The following is a 14748-nucleotide window of genomic DNA, read 5'->3' as shown; positions in this document are numbered from 1 at the left end:
TAATTTGCTAAGGGATCTTTTGGTGTGACAGATACTATATAAAAGAATGCTATTGGCGACTGGATGAATAGAAATGCAAGATGAGACAAAGGAGGTAAATGCATGTAGCTTGACTAAGAAATAAAGAACTAGGAATCTAAGCAGTCTAAAGTTATTTTTAGTGTGCAAACATTTGGTAAGTAGGGCTGTATTAGCCAACAGGCTCTCACAACATAGGGTAGACACCCCACAGTCAAGCAGACAAGGAAGGATATAGTGGCAATATGGAAAATGTAGTGGGTATAAGGAAACTTTTGGGCTTCTAGCTAGCCAGCACACATCTAGCAACTACATTGGAGTTCAGAAAAACTGTGAGCTTGCCACTGGGCATCATATGGGAAGCAGGGCCAGCTCCAGGGTTTTGGCCGCCCCAAGCAGACAAGCAAAAAAAAAAAAAAAAACCCAAAACAAAACAAAAAAGCCACGATCGCGATCTGCGGTGGCAATTCGGCTGGAGGCCCTTCGCTCAGAGCAGGAGTGAGGGACCCTCCGCCGAATTGCCACTGAACAGCTGGACGTGCCGCCCCTCTCGGAAGTGGCCGCCCCAAGCACCTACTTGGTAAGCTGGTGCCTGGAGCCAGCCCTGGTGGGAAGAGAAGTTTACTGGTGTATGAGAGTGACAAGCTACAGTTACAGCAGAGTCAACTAGGCTCACTTTGAGCTGAAAGTGGTGCATTAAGAATGTTGGGGAAGTAACATGTAAAACATTAAAACCTATAATAGCTCAGTGGCTTGATTGAGACCTGTAGGTTAGGAGAGAAGTTGTTTAAATGAGACTACAAAAGTAGAAGTAAGGGAAAGATGCCTAACAATAAGATCTCTTAGGATGCAGAACTGTCCTCCAAAGGAAGCAGTGGAAGTCCCCCCACTTAAGGCATTACATCAAGACAACATGCTCTGAACTGTAAATTAAAAACAAACTTTAAATTGATACCTTTCAGAAACATAAAGCAGCTCTCATAGCTCTTTGTATTTCTCCACCAGGGAAAAACACTCCAATTGCTGTGATATAATAGCCACTTATGAGCCAAAGTAAGTAAGAAAATAGCTGGGTTCAGTTTTATAAACGATCTTGTTAAACTTAATTGAGGTGAGTAACAGTAACTTAATTCACCTGTTTGCTGTTCAAAGTCTGCTTGCAGTTATACCAGTCTCACTTTGGAAACTCACGTGAAGATAGACCTACCAGGGATTATGTCTAGAAAGTCACTGCCAGATGCATTTAATTTCATCAAGGGTATTTTTCCTTGCAGAAGTTGGAGGTTTCCTCAGAGACTTTTTTCTTCAGTAGAGGATTTTATTTTTGGTGTAATATGAAGATGAGTTTTAATGTCTTGTAACAAACCTTGATTTAAATTAAAAACTTCACTGCTGAATGATTGTAGTCTTGTGAGTACTAACTTATTCCACAGAACAATTAATTCATAAAATTCAAAACATATGTAGATTTTACTCAATATGTACGCATAGCCTTGTTTTTGTCCAGATAATGCTCAGATGAAGTGTCACTGTGCAAAGCACCCATTAATACTGAGAGACAGAGAAATTGATTAGTGTTTTATTTTGGCCCATGCAAAATATAGTTTTCGAGGGCAGCCATAGTAAAATGTTTAATATATTTCTCTTTATTTGAAAACTAGACATGATTCTATATTATTGACTGTGACAGAGAGAAGAAAAATGCAGTGGACAATATATTTTCTGACAGCTGCTGTCACTAACGTGGCTTTTCAGTGGCCAAAGTAAAGATATTGGTGTGATGTGCTGTATACAGTGGGTCTAATTCAGCAATGCCTTGCATTTTGTGTAGCTGCTTACATACATGCAAAGTGGGTGTAAAATGCTACCACATCAAAATGGTGGCATTTCATACCCACTTTTCATAGGTGAAAATGGATGCACAATGTGTCAGGCAGTGGACACTCAGACTCTTCAATTTAGTTCCTAAAAGCCTTTGGGGGATGATATGATTCCAGCAACATATACAAATATGCTGTCCACAGCACTCACTGAGGGGGCTGATCCTTCGTTCTTTGCATCCTCAAAACTCCCACTGACCTCAAATATATAACATATAAAGCGAGGTCAATTGATTGAATTTGAACACCAGGGGTCAGATTCTATTCTACAGCTGTCCTGTATCATGTACAAATTGGAGTGTATGCTCTACTCTACACTAATCCTGCTGTCACTCTGTAGAGAGCGAATCCACATGTAAATATAGAGTAGCTGCCAAGGAGCCAAAACTGCAGCTAGGGATTAGAGCAACATAGCGGTGTTTTCACCACACCCCATTTCTACCAGTTATGCCCTTCTCCTCTGCTTTGATAGTGGATAGGAGTGGGAGTGGCGTAACGGACCATGCAACAGAGGATCTTAGTGGGGCTGATACACTAGCTTTAGAGCCAAATCGCACCAGCACTGCAGTGAAAAGCAGCCACAATGCACCAGGCAATCAGGCCCCAGAGCTATCAATTTGGAAGCCAGTTACAATCAGCTGTTGATCATTATATTCACTACAAACTGTAGTAAAAATGATTGGTCACATTATTTTATTTAAAGCCATTGGATCTGATTAATTAAATGGGCCAAATTCAGACAAGTCCCTGACAAGGAGCCAGAAGAGAGAGTTATAACAGGAAAAGCAAATAACAGGAGGATGTAAGAAGGCAAAGTAGGGCTGGCCATATTGGTTTTGGTTACCTAGGAAGTTTTATATGTGTACACTCTGAAAGGTTCAATTAAGCATTCCCATACACAAAGAGTAACATGCATTTTTCAGCCAAGTTAATGTTTATTTCAGATTCATGAAGAAACAAAGAAAAAATAAACATAAAGCTCCTATAAGAGAGAAAACATGACTTGCTACCTTATTCTGCTTCTGTGATAAATAATGAAACCATGAACAGCTGCTTTATAGATGCCCCTGCAGCAGGCCTGGGGACTCATTTACATGTAAAAGTGCAGTATATGGGAAATGATGTCAATGTCTCCTTTCAGTACAATACTGCTCATACCACATCTGTTTTTTTAGAAGTCCTGTGAGGACGAAACCTCTGTGGCTTCCTTTGTGTTTCATACAGTGGTTTTATTTAAAAGTCAATACTTACCTACAGATGACACTGTGTGTGTAAATGCTGGTTTTAATGGCAGCTGTGATAGACATGGATTGACTTTTGAATGATGACTATTGTCACAATACTACTGAACACACTGATGGCATTGTAAGGCTTGATGTTAATGGTGAAACTGACCTAAAGTTGTTGCTTGTGATCAATGTAACTTCAAAATATTTGCTCATGCTCAGGACCTGTGATTCTTTAAAATCTTCTCCCTGATCGGTTTCTGCTCAGGTCAAGGAGAAGCAATGATGCCTTTGATAGAAATCAGAGTTCATTGATCAACTATTTAGGGCCAGAGACAGGTTCTTGAAGAGTAGTATCTGACTCCCTGAATCATTCCATCAATTTCAATGGGACTAATCACAAAGTAAGTCAAATGGGCAAAAAGCAGCTCTTAATAATTACAGGACATTAAATAATTCAAGAAATATAAATAAAAATATATCAGGGGATGTCGTGAAATTTGTTTTCAGAAGCCAGTTGATTCTTTAGTCTGCAAAAAGAAAAAGACAGAGATTAGCAAAGACCATTGAACTGGAAACGCTTACCTCATACTTGGAACTTAAATATTTTCAGTTCCATGATCTGAGGGCTACCCTATCACTTCTAGAGGCAAACTTAATCTAATTCTTATGGAACAAACAACATTTCCATTATAATACTCTAAATAAACCTGCTATAAAATACAAAAAGTCAGCTATGATCTTGCTTTCTCATACAGAAAGATACTCTAATCAAAATCTAATTACAAATAATTGATACACATGATATATAACCCAGCCCTCAGTATAAATATGCCTTTATGAGTCTTCTACTCTGACTGCTAGATCCTTGCCCCCTTCTAAGCCCCTTTTTCGTTGTCTTAAGAGGAGAAAAAGAAATTTGTCTTGCCAAGTGGCATTTGTAAAGCCCTATGCTGCCTCTCTCCCAGCCCCATGACTCTCAAATGTCCCTCATTTCAAGACTTGTCACTCATGTTAGAGTTAACTACATTCCACACATATTTTCTGTCCCTTCGCTTTTATGGTTGAAAATGATTTACTTGAAAAATAAAGAACCATTAAACTGAGGTTGTAGAGAAAGGATACTAAAGGAATAAATCTCACAACATTTAAGCATCCTGCATGAATCATTCTTTTGTGTCCCTCCATTCTGGCCTTTGTTACATGTTGTCTCTGACGTTTGGGCCTCGACAGGATGAGAGGTTTGCTATTGCTGTGCTGGGGAGAGAGAGGGCATGGCCAGAGCATCCTGAGCTCTGGAGATCCCTGCTGGCCTAATAACACCAAGCTAGAGTATCCCCAAGGCTGCTCTCAGGCTTAGCCTTAGGATGACAAAAAGGTGATGGAAATTCACCTATGTTCTCTCCTAAACAGTGGTATCAAGCACTGTTTCAGTGCACCTGAGGATCTAGGCCTTATTTGTTATCCTCTGAATCATAATTCACTCCTAAACAAACTAATATTAAATGACACTTTATTTATCTATATTTGGCTGAGTCACTGAGGAGAAAATCACATTGGAAACAATATAGGCCAAATAACTATGTTCCACTATACCAGATTGATATAGCAAAAAATTGTATTAAAATAAACAAATCACAACTGAACAGGGTGAAACATATTGAACTTGCTTACAGAAGAAGAAGAAATTTGCTTATTAGTTATACATTTTAATGTTGGGGAGCTAGATGAGAATACATTTTTGATTTTTAAAAAACAACAGCATATTCTCTGGAATTCATTAGTTCTCGAATCTGTGCACTTGCAATGAGAGGAAATGGAAAACCTGCTTTTTTTTTTTTCTTCCAGATTTAAAAAAGCAATTCAGAATAATCTTTTCAAGGAAATAAGATTCTTGATAAAAGTGTGGGTAACTATATAAGCAAGGCAGAATTCAAAAGGAGATAGCTATAGTTCCCCATTATGGAATAACAAAAATAATATTCTGTACTAATTCTGAGGCCACTTCTTAAGGGATTTCAGAGAAGAAGAGGCTGAAGTATCTGGAGGTTGACAGTGAAGTGAAGAGATTCTTTAGAATAAAGAATATAACTTGACTATAGAATGGATACCAGAAGAATTAAGGTTATCTCCTGTGAAATGTTCATTTGACTTAATTAAAAAAACAGGAGGGCTACATTGTATCAAGTGCAGGCTGGTTTTCTTTCCAAAAGAAAAAACAAAGGTTCAAGGAACAGTTGAAATCCGTAAGAGAAACCAAGAAAACACAGATTAAGCACAAAAGGAGAAACCATTAAAGGTCCTGATTCAGGAAATCTTCCTTATTCAGGATGGTACCTAGGAATGTGTTTAACTTTATGTGCTTAAATCCCATTGATGTCAATGGTGCTTAAGGACATACTTAAACGTCTTGCTGAATCAGGGCCATAGGACCTTATCCAAAGCACTCTGAAATCACCAGAAGATTCCCCTTGACTCTAAGGGATAAGGCCTTTATAGAATAAGGTGCAATGAGAACGATATTAAAAGATATCATAATTAAGGCACAACATCCTGCAGTTCCTCTGAAAAATAAGAATGTAAAGAACAGAAAGTTACCAATAAGAAACAGTGTGACTGTATGCAGGACTGTTCAACAATTTGAGTTTATTCAAAAAGAAAGAAAGAAAGAATGCATGCAAATCTTAAATTGTAAACACTAGCACAAGGAACACATCTTTCTCTGTGTTTGGCAAGGTCAGTGTAAATTTGTGATGCTATGTAAGTAATATTTATTCATTAATTATAATTTATTATTATTATTATTCTGAGTCCATTAAGACTTTGAGATAATATATTAAGTCAGGTAAAAGTATAATTAGTTAATATTGGCCAACAGGATTAAGAGGACTAGGAACGGCTCCAATGAAACTCCACTGTCAAGGACTCCACTTGAAGGAAAATTGATATTTCAGTAATATCCTGGGATCTGCAAATTTTGGGAGTAGGACAGCTGAGTAGTTTCCCTCCATATACCATGATGGACATTCATGGGAATAGAGAGCTAAGAGTTTGGGGCAGGGCAGGGGCAGGTCTTCAGCCCTGTCTAAAAAATTGAAGGATTACATTAATAAATAAAGGAAACACTGAGTGTCCATCATCGATGCATGCTTGTTTAACTAACTGAATTAAAAGTGAATAAATTTAGTCCTGGTACAAAACTATTCATTAAAGAGATATTCAAAAACTATTATTTTATTATTTTTAACACTAGCCCCCTCTCCCTGTCCCAAACAAACCAAGTTTGTCCATATCCCTGAATTGAGCAATATTAGGAAATCTCAGCAAAGGGATCTTCAGTGAGTTTTCTGCCTCCTAGCCCTCACAGCAAAAGGGTCATTATCATATGAACATAAAAGCCATCTGAAAGAGCAGAAACAAAGGGTAATGAAAATAGTAAGTGAATTGACAGTGGTGAGGGCCTCGTAAGGTACTCTAGGGATCAAGTTGGGTTTTATCTCTTTTGCTAGTGTAGCTGTAGGGAAACAGGGCCGGCCCCAAGCAAAAAAAAAAAAAAAAAAAAAAGCTGTGATCGCAATCGTGACCGGCGGCGGCAATTGGGAAAAAAAAAGCCACGATCGGCGGCGGCAGTTCGGCAGCAGGTCCTTCGCTCCTAGAGGGAGTGAGGGACCTGCCACCCCCAAATTGCCGCACATGCCGCCCCTCTCCCTTGGCCGCCCCAAGCACCTGCTTGTTAAGCTGGTGCCTGGAGCCAGCACTGCAGGGAAACAAACATGAGCTTAAGAAAGTAATATAGTTCCATATAAAGTTATATCAATACCTTATTCTTTTTACTGTTGATACTTTCCACAAACGTATAAATAACTTACTTCAATAGGAGTGTACTCATTAATAAATTTTGCAGGATTCAGCCTAGTTTTTGGATCCCAAGTATGCTCCATATTAAAACATTACTTGCTTTAAAGGAGGTTTGTTAATAATAGCAATACACCATCTCCATAAAATAATATTTTATGTATTAAGTCCTCTGTTGGTATTCATTTTATCTCATTTTCTGCATGGATGGATATGACTAGTGGTTCAATTGCAACATCAAACAATAAGAGAGATAATGGAGTTCTACTGTTCAGTCTCAAAACTAATGGTCTTGTCAGAGATTTCATATACAGAATACTCAATTAGGCTGGTGAAAATAGAATGATGGTGGAATGGGCTACTGAGTCTGCACTTACAAGAATCCAGGGGCCCAAAATCCCTGTTGGTGGGTCACTGCTTAATGTGTGTAATGGCTCAGCCATTCCCAGTCTTTATTCAAGCCATTACACACATTGAATTTATTTCCCCATGTTAAGTATCCTTACACTTTCTTGTCAAACTGTCTGAAATGGGTCATCTTGATTATCACTACAAAAGATTTTCTTCTCCGGCTGATAATTGCTCATCTTAATTAATTAGCCTCTTAGAGTTGGTAGGGCTACTCCTACCTTTTCAAGTTCTCTGTATGTGTATATATATCTCCTTACTATATGTTCCATTCTATGCATCTGATGAAGTGGGCTGTAGCCCACGAAACCTTATGCTCAAATAAATTTGTTAATCTCTAGGGTGTCACAAGTACTCCTGTTCTTTTTGCGGATACAGACTAACATGGCTGCTACTCTGAAACCTGTAATATATTTTGCAGTGACACAAAGAAGCTTGAGAAATGAAGTTTCACTTACACTTTGTTGGCAGTGAACATACCTGTGCAAATGATAAGGAAAAGTCAATTCCACAGGGCGCTCTGGATTGCATGATAAGCTGGAGTCATTTTGCCAATGTGCATTTTAATACATCTAAATATAAAATCATATATCTTGGAACCAAGAATTCAGGTCACACATAGGGTGGAGAAATTGTATTTTGGAAAGCAATGATTCAGAAAGGTACTTAGGGGTCATGGTTGATAACAAACATACCATGAGCTGCCAGTGCAATGTGGTGGCTAGGAGGAGAGACACAATCTTTGGATGTATAAATAAGGGAATATTCAGAAGAAATAGGGTGGCGTCATTACCACTATATATGGCATTAGTGAGGCCATTACTGAAATACTGTGCCCAGTTCAGGTTTAAAAAAGAATGTTGACAAATTTGAAAGGTTACAGAAAAGAGCTGCAAGAATGATTCCAGGTCTGGAAAACCTGTCTTACACTGACAGACTAGAGAAGTTCAGTCTATTACAGGGTTGACCAAAAGAGCCTCATGTGGCTCTTTTAGACTTAAAGTGCAACTTGGGGAGCCCCTCACGGCCCACCATTCTCTACCTACTAGACTTGGAAGGTGTGGAGCTTGGGGCTTCTGCCCATGGCAGGGTGGTGGGGCTAGGGGCTTCTTCCCTGTGGGGAGAGGGGTCTTGGGGCTTCAGTTGAAGCCTTGAGCCCCAGCAGGCACCTTCCATAGGGCTGAAGCCCCAAGACCTCCCCTCCCCTCAAAGCAAAAACCCCTACCCCCACCACCCTACTGCAGGGCAAAATCCTCAAGCCCCAACAAGTGCGCTCATCTCTTGAACTTTTGAAGTTTATCATATGCTGCTTGGAGGGTCAATAGGTTTGGTCACCCCATCTATTAACAAAAAGTCACTTGATCACAGCCTATATGTACCTATGTGGGAAAAAGATTTCTGATAGTAGAAGTCTTCTTAATCTAGCAAACAAAGGCATAACAAGATCCAATGACTGGAAGCTGAAGCTAGACAAATTCAAACTAGAAGTATGGTACTTTTTCCCCCCTTTTTGTTTTTACAATGATGGTAATTAACCACTGGAACAATTTATCTAGGGACATAGTGGGTTCTCCATAACTTGAACTCTTTAAATCAAGATTGGACTTTTCCCCCTAAGAAACACACTGTAGCTCAGCCTTGAGTCATGGGTTTGATGCAGGAACAATTTGGTGAAATGCTATGGTCTGTGTCATGCTGGGGGTTAGATGAGATGACCCCAGTGGGCCCTTCTGGCCTTACAATGGATGAATCTATGAAACTGACGTGGAGTGCATCTGATTAAGTGAGGTTTTTTTACCCATGAAAGCTTATGCCCAAAAGTACAATGGCTTTCTTTAAACACTAAATATACATCAGACTGCCAGATTGTTCTCCCAGCTGACACAGTCACAAATACATATATCACAATGACAGGGAAGATTTGATACTGGCATGTTGTCTTTTTTAACATACCAATTACAATTGGATACATTATAGTGTTTAAATAGGGTGTTGTGATGGACTCTGACATTAATTTTTATTTTAGACCCTTGTTTTAGTTAGATGTTTTAGTTTTTTTGATTAGTCTAGCTTTCTCTGTAAGCAGGTTCCCAAGGATATAACCCACTCAAGTGTGAAAGCCCAGAGGCTTTGACCTATTATTAAATACACAACCATAAAAATAGAATATATTTTGTGGTTAATACAACTCCAAAATGGATGAAGCAAGGGGAGGGATAAGACAGAGACAAATATGGTTTTGAATATAATATATTCTGTCAGTGATGCAATTGCCTTTTGCATATTCCAGTTTCCTGGGACCAATTATAAAGTGTGGAAGTTACAGTAACTGAAAGAAAACATACCCATTTGTATAGTAAACTTCAGTACACAATGAAAGGATTAAAATCAAAGAGAATCATTTATTTCCAGAAAGTATAGGAGTGGGGATTTTGTGTAACAGCACAGGTACTCTGACTATAGTAAGGAATGCTGTTGGTCATAAAGCTGCAAAGTAATATTACCTTAGATTGTGTCTTCACTGCAATCAAGGTTTCTGCTAACCAAAAATAACTTTAAGCAGGTCTCTAAGTATGATGTTTTGTTTAATTGCTTGCTCTATTTTATTTCACTGTTTTCCAGTTGTATATATGTTAGTCATTGTTATCTTATAAACTCTATAAATAAAGACTATCTAGTAGACTGAGAAATGACTGTCATACTGTGTGTATGCATAGTAGTTGTAGCCAGGTTAGTCTCAGGATATTAGAGAGACAAGGTGGGTGAGGTAACATCTTTTATTGGACCAACTTCTGTTGGTGGGGGAGACAAGCTCTGTGTTGCTCGAAAGCTTTTCTTCAGGCTATTAGGAGAGTTTTACTAGTTTCTCTGAGAGATGTATTGGCTGATTTCATTCTGGATGGAGTGAAAGAGACCACTTTTCCAGACTTAATGCTCTAGTGCAGACAAGGCTCAGGTGGCTACTGGTGTTATAAACATCATGTCCTCTAGAGCTGCTATGAGTAGTTGGAGAGATTATAACCCCTCCAGACTAACCCCTAGGTTAAAATGCAACTAGATGGCCTAAGTTTGCACTTCCACCATTGGAACTATGAGAACAACAGTGGGAAAGGCTAGTGCAGATCCAGTGTAATGGGAAGATGTATAGAAATTAGAAAGAACAGTGTTTTCAGACTTGGCACTGTAAGCAAAAAGAACACAAGGTAAGGGTGTGTAAATAACAGGTGTATATTTAAAAATACCTTTGGGAAAGTGTCTAGTTGAATACCCAAGTATAGCATACTTATATATTAGTCATGGAAGATGTATGCTTATATATAAAGGCAACTAAGCAAAGATATAAATAGAATGCAAATCTGTGCTCCATTAATAGTTTAGCAGTCACAGGAGAAATGCTGAGGTGAAGAAGGGATGTTTATATTTTAAACTGTAAGCTATTAATAGAGCATACTCTCATCTTTTCTTTATGTACAGGTTACGTTATCTAATATACAATTTCTATCAGCCAACCCGATTTTTAGAAAGTTCATAATTTCCCCTTGTTTTTCTGAAAAAGCACAGAATAGCCAATGATTAAACATCTGATTTATAAAAATAGGGAAGAAGGCTCAGATCCTCAAATTTAGATACATAAATACTTTTGAGGCTCTGGGCTGAAATGCCCACAAAACCTTCTTAGGGCGTATCTATGTAGTGTGTAACTCTGTTGCACAGTAATATCCATGGACTTAACAGAGACACCAGTGTTATGGCTCTTTACAACAATGTGTAACCTTCTGCCTGCTAACCCATAATTGCTCAGTTCATTTTAAGTGGTCTCCTACAGAATGTGTGAACTACTTATGCTTAACAATCTGTTCCACCGTGTATTTAGCTCAGACACTTCGATTACCTTCTCCAGACCCAAAGAAGAGCTTCCAACAGAAATTGGTCTAATAAAAATATTACCTTGTCTCACTACGGAATATAATGTTTTACATAAAATAATATTCTTATACATTTTTCCCTATGTATTTGAGGCTTATGTGAATTTACAGAAACATTTTTGATGGAAAGGAGTAATCTTTGGCACACACAGTAGAAGGCAAATTTACATGTGACCATTCAGGCAAGGCTCACCTCCCTACCCCAAAAAATCTAACACAACACGCAAACAGGCTAGAGAAGTATTAAGAGACAAAGTAGAACATGTTATAATCTATTATTGTTAAGTGTTCAGCTTTAAGCTTTAAGAACAAGTAGGCGGCTAACAGTAAAATGCAAGAAAAACAACATGGTTATCAGAACAAACCTATATTAGGACCCAACTCACCAAAGCATGCGCTTAATTCTCTTGAAGTGAATAGCACCTGCTTATGTGCTCTGTTGAATTGGGATCTTAATTAGGTCAAAGAGGGCTGATAGCTAGTACTGTGTTTGGACTGAGGAACCATCATCAGTTCTTCCTAGATTTCCCTAGAGAGAAGCTGCTGCTGCTTAAAAAAAACCCTAAAATCAAGACCTATTTCTTCAACTTACCCTTCCCAAAACTGCTCTACTCACAGTCTTCTCCCATGTAGGGGAGATGGGAAAGAACATAAGAACATAAGACCGGCCATACTGGGTCAGAACAAAGGTCCATCTATCCCAGTACCCTGTCTTCCAACAGTGGCCAATACCAGGTGCCCCAGAGAGAATGAACAGAACAAGTAATGATCAAGTGATCCATTCCCTGTTGCCCATTCCTAGCTTCTGACAAAGTTAGGCTAGGACACCACCCCTGCCCATCCTGGCTAATAGCCATTGATGAACCTATCCTCCATGAACGTATCTAGTTTTTTTTTAACTCTGTTATAGTCTTGGCCTTCACACCATCCTCTGACAAGGAGTTCCACAGGTTGACTGTGTGTTGTGTAAAAAAATACTTCCTTTTGTTTGTTTTAAACCTGCTGCCTATTAATTTCATTTGTTGACTCCTAGTTCTTGTATTATGAGAAGGAATAAATAACACTTACTTTCTCCATACCAGTTATGACTTTAGAGACCTCAATGATTATTCACCTTTAGTTGTCTCTTTTCCAAGATGAAAAGTCCCAATCTTATTAATCGCTCCTCATATGAAAGCTGTTCCATACCCCTAATAATTTTTGTTGCCCTTTTCTGAACCTTTTCTAATTCCAATATATATTTTTTGAGTTGGGGCGACCACATCTGCATGCAGTATTCAAGATGTGGGCATACCATGGATTTATGTAGAGGTCATATGATATTTTCTTTCTTATTATCTATCCCTTTCTTCATGATTCCCAATGTTTTGTTAACTTTTTTGACTGCTGATGCACATTGAGTGCATGGTGTCAGAGAACTATCCACAATGGCCCCAAGATCTTTTTCTTGAGTGGTAACAGCTAATTTAGACCCCATCATTTTATATGTATAGTTGGGATTATGCTTTCCAATGTGCATTACTTTCCATTTATCAATGTTGAATTTCATATGCCATTTTGTTGCCGAGTCACCCAGTTTTGTGCAATCCTTTTGTAGCTCTTCCCAGTCTGCCTGGGACTTAACTATCTTGAGTAGTTTTGTTTCATCTGCAAATTGTGCCACCTCACTATTTACCCCTTTTTCTAGAACATTTATGAATATATTGAATAGGACTGGTCCAAATACAGACCCCTGGAGGACACCACTATTTACCTCTCTCCATTCTGAAAACTGACCATTTATTCCTACCCTTTGTTTCCTATCTTTTAACCAGTTGCCAATCCAGGAAGAAGAAGATGGAAAAGAGAAAAAAAATGCCAACAACCTGCTAAGCTATTCCTGCAGGCAGAAAAGGAAGAAAGTCCTGTTTGTTGTCATTTAAAAAAAAAATGTGGAGACACTAAGATACTATAATCATGAGGGCCTTATAAGTAATTACATGGATAGATAGTTAGATAAAAACTACCACCAATGTGTATCGCTTTAGGAAAAAGTCCAAGGACTGAATAAACTTTGAGACTGATTCTCCTTTCACCAAAGGTAGGCTGTGGCTATAGAGCAGTGCTGAGTGACAGTGTGGTGTGGGGAAGCTTATACTGCCACTCCCTATACTATGTCTCTTTTGTGGCTAAGGAGAAGATTTCAGTATTCAACACTGTCAATGCGACAACTTTCATAAGCGCTGAGACTCATAACAAACAGTTGTTGCATAGTATCTAAAGTTTATATTCAGTAAAGAAATGGTGAAATACAGAATTACTGCTTAAACCATATTAGAATGAATGTGTCCCTCCTGTCATGTTGATGAATTTGAACTATACATACTTAATGTACTTTTCATTTACAGAACTATTCATACTAGAGACCCCATTGTGGTAATATTAATAAATAGTGTTATAAGAAAAAATGCATCTTCCTGAATCCCTTGGGAAAAAGTAGGACAATTTAAGTGTGGAAGTGCACAGGGTTTTAAAGCTAAACAGTACCAATGAGAAAGAGCTTCACTAAATGTTTATATTAAGAAAAAAGTCAAATGTGACAGTTCTGAAAATATAGTGCATGCGCTTTACACCTTAATTCAATGCATCCCATTAATTCCAGAACAGACCTTGGAAGAAAAGGAGGTTTCCTTAGCATTAAGAAGCAAAGCAATTCTTTTAGCACTGACTAAGATTTTGGTGTGTTAATGATAGAGGACCCCCGATCTTCTTGCTCCTTCACTCTCGTATTTAACTGTTAAATTTTAAAGAAAACCTGGGGGGAAGGGTCAGTTTAAACAGATGACATTCTAGAGTGTCCCACAACAATACATCTAACACAAAGTATGTATGGGTGTGGAGAACCACACATCAGTTCTAGAAAATTAAGTCATAGTTATTACTATGTAATGGTGCCTGCTGGGGCAATTGCAGTGGTGATAGCAAAAGGCAGCACAGGTGCAACCTCAGAAAAAGAACAAGGAGGATGTATGGCTGAACAGCACATTTTATCGTATCCTTCTTTTAATAATGTAACTAAAATGTGGTTAATCCATCATTTTGTACCTATCTCTTCTAGTAAGTACAAACTTGTCTTATCTCCATAGCTGTTGTTCAATCTCTTCCTTTCCCTTTATTTCCCCCCATTTCCTTTACTACCTTATCTTCTCTTCTGTCATTTTCAGTCTATTCCCCCCATATCATTTTTCTATATTGTGCTCCCCCCCCCCCGTTTCTTATGCACTGTTCTCATCTTCCTTCCCCACACCTTCCTTCCCTTGCCCCTCTGGCACTCTTTCTGCTCTCCCTCACTCTCGCTGTACAGTATTGTCGCCTCCTCCCCACACCAAAGCAAACCCACTCTCCTATCTTATCCCCCAACACCTGCCTATTCCACACAGTGCCGCCTCCCCTCAC

The sequence above is a fragment of the Trachemys scripta genome, chromosome 5 (assembly GCF_013100865.1).
Source record: "Trachemys scripta elegans isolate TJP31775 chromosome 5, CAS_Tse_1.0, whole genome shotgun sequence".
Classification (NCBI taxonomy): domain Eukaryota; kingdom Metazoa; phylum Chordata; order Testudines; family Emydidae; genus Trachemys; species Trachemys scripta.
Note: the sequence above shows the minus strand (reverse complement) of the source record.